Raw genomic sequence first — 3,361 nt, 5'->3', positions numbered from 1 at the left:
TATATACATATATATCTTTTTCTGTAAAGCAACTCTGCTCTTTTTTCTGAGTTTGGGCGTTTAAACGTTGGAAAATCAGCATCTGGACGTTAAAAGTACCTTAAAAGAACGTTCTGGGGCTGTTCATACTTTTTTGAGGTGTTGTGATCGTTTTTTGGAAACGTTTGGCGGTTTTATGATGCTTGTGTAACATTTATGGTTTTATGTTCACAATTTGAGCAATTTTCGGTTTTTTTAGATTTTGTTGAAAACGTTTTGTTTTTCTTGAAAAACTATGCAAACGCCATATACATACAGCAGCTATTTTCCAAAGAGCCTAAAAGTGAGTATTTTTTTGGAAAATTTAGAAACCCTTCTCATTTCAGACTGTGTTCTTTGAATCCTGCTTGTTTGTATTTTTTTCCTTTGGGTAAACTTAACTTCTAATCAGAAAATGTTGTTCTTGTTCTCATGAAAGGCGCTAAAACCTTCATTGGACATAAAAAGTTGCTATCACTTGGTATTTTGGGGCAAAATCTTGGAAAACCAGCATCTGGACGTTAAAAGTACATTTAAAGAACGTTCTGGGACTGTTCATGCTTTTTTTGAGGTGTTGTAATGATTTTTTGGAAACTTTGGCGGTTTTATGATGCTTGTGTAACTTTTATGGTTTGAGCAATTTGCGAAAATTTTTAAATTTCGTTTTCCTTGAAAAACCATGCAAACGCCATATACAGCAGCTATTTTCAAAAGTCTAAAAGTGAGTATTTTTTTGGAAAATTTCGAAACCCTTCTCATTTTAGACTAATGTGTTCTTTGAATCCTGCTTGATGTTTGTATTTTATTGTTTTTTGGGCAAACGAGTTTGAATTTTAGGTCACATTTCCAGAAGTACCCTTTCACTACACTCTTTTGCTCATAACTCGGTCAATTTTCGACTGTTTTTCGATGTTGAAACATTATTTTGAATCTCATGAAAAACGATACAAACTTCATCGGACATAAAAAGTTGCTATCACTTGGTATTTTTGAGCAAAATATCTTTGAATTTTCGATTATTGTAAATTGACAAACGTTAACTGTCACTGCACTCTTTTACTCATAACGCAGTTAATTTTCGACTGTTTTGCGATGTTGAAACATAATTTTGAAGCTCATGTAAGGCGTTACAAACTTCATCGGACATAAAAAGTTGCTATCGCCTGGTATTTTTGATCAAAATATGTTTGAATTTTCGATGATTGCAAATTGGCAAACGTTAACTGTCACTGCACTCTTTTGCTCATAACTCAGTTAATTTTCGACTGTTTTGCGATGTTGAAGCATCATTTTGAAGCTCAGGAAAGGCGTTACAAACTTCATACGACATAAAAAGCTGCTATCGCTTGGTATTTTTGAGCAAAATATCTTTGAATTTTTTATGATTGCAAATTGGCAAACGTTAACGCATTCTTTTGCTCATAACTCAGCTAATTTTCGACTGTTTTGCGATGTTAAAACACCATTTTCAGTGCAGTGCAGTGCAGAGACAAAAGCAAAAATGGATCAGTGGAGAGAACTGAGAAGCGACAAAAATATAAGCGAGGATATTGTTATGGAAAGAAATAGGGATATCTCTAAATCCATAAAGAGAGATATAAAAACGAGATTAGGACAGACTAGTGCTCGGAATTTTCAAAAATCTGAAATTTGAATACTCGTTTAGTGGTTTATTCGAATAGCAAAATTATTCGAATACTCGAATATTTGAATATTCGAGAATTCGTTTTTCGTTAACCGTTTTCCAAGAAAAAAAATCGTTATCTCATATCATTTTTGCCAACTAACGGCAATGGAGGGGGTTACATTTTTTCCCTTTGACAGCCATTTTAGAAACGATTTCAGGAGCTAACTTTAAAAAGTGTCGACCCTTTGCCGGCACATTAATTGTAACACCGCGCAAAAGTTGATGACGCGAATCGCCAGAACACAGAGACGCAATTTTATATTCATTTGCAGGAAAGTAAATATGATTATTCTCATTTGCTTGTAAATATGTGGGTATTTGTTTAAGTGCTTGTAGAATATGAATAATTTATTTTATAAAAGTATACAAAGTGCATATAAAGATATTTGCACCTTGTGAATTTGATAATGTTGGTGTATTCGAGTATTCGAGTATTCGATTATTCGAATATTCGAGTTATGACTAGACATTCGCTTTTCGAATATTTGAGTACTCGAATACTCGAATTATTCGAGTTTCTACAGACTACAGACAATTGAAGAAAATAAAAGAATGAAGGTAATGAGGAGCCAATTTTCAAATGAAAAAACCGAGATTCTCAAACTGAAACTGGCAAAACAATATGTTTATTGGGACAGGGAAGAACAACTACGAATATTGGAGAAATTCTACCAAACCCTGTACTCCAACAAGTCTGCTATGGATGCAACAGCAAAGGTGTCTGATCCAATTATCTTCAATACTTGTTGCTCTGTTAATCCGAACATCTATTGTCGTTCACTATCTTCCTGGAGCCAATCTTCTAGTTGGCGTTCTTTTTCTTAGCGTTCTTAAAGCTTCTGCTAAGTTACAGGGGCATTCCTCCATAACTAATAGGAAATCGGCATTTTCGATGTTGGTGTAATACAATATTTACGAGCCATTTTCTTCAAATAACCTATTAAAGTTGGTTTGACCAAAAAAGTAAACGGCGGCAGCAGGCGAACTAAATGCAAGCCGATATCAAAGTGGCTCTTGGTGACGTCAGCCGTCCACCAAGCGGTGGCGCGTCGTTTTGGCGCACTTAATATAAATTTAAATTTGGATTGCTTATAATTTCCTTGTATGTAATGTAAAATTGGGAAAACATTGCTAAGGGCCCATGCTGGATTCTAAGGAACACATCCAAGCCATGAGGTTGGTGATGTTGGTAACTGACTATGATCTGGATTGCAGTTTTGCTCACAAGACGCCCGACGCGACAGTGGCTCCAGCACTCAACACAGCGGCGGCAGCTCGTACTACTGCTGCCAGGAGCCGGATTGTAGAGCAGCCCGACAATCCCTCTACGCACCTCCTGTCGTTTCTTCCGCTTTCAAGAGGCAGAAGTGTCTGAGGTACAAGAGGGATCGGCCCATTCTGAGATCCAAGGTAGGTTCCCCAAAACTTCTTTAGCACTTTTTTGTGGCAGTTGAATGAAACTGAGCCCTCACGCTCGGCTATGTAACGCTCCTTCGGGTAAAGTCGGCTCCAGCTCACTAATGCCCGGTTTGCGAACTCCAACATATCGGTTACATAAGCTTGAGTCTCATAAACTACCAAAATCACGTCTGTTGGGTTTCTCAACGTCTGTTTAAAGCTTATTGGTTCCATAAGTTATCGAATAGATATCTACTC

The sequence above is a fragment of the Dendroctonus ponderosae genome, unplaced genomic scaffold (assembly GCF_020466585.1).
Source record: "Dendroctonus ponderosae isolate FM_Combo_2020 unplaced genomic scaffold, Dpon_F_20191213v2 Dpon_F_20191213_10, whole genome shotgun sequence".
Lineage (NCBI taxonomy): Eukaryota > Metazoa > Arthropoda > Insecta > Coleoptera > Curculionidae > Dendroctonus > Dendroctonus ponderosae.
Note: the sequence above shows the minus strand (reverse complement) of the source record.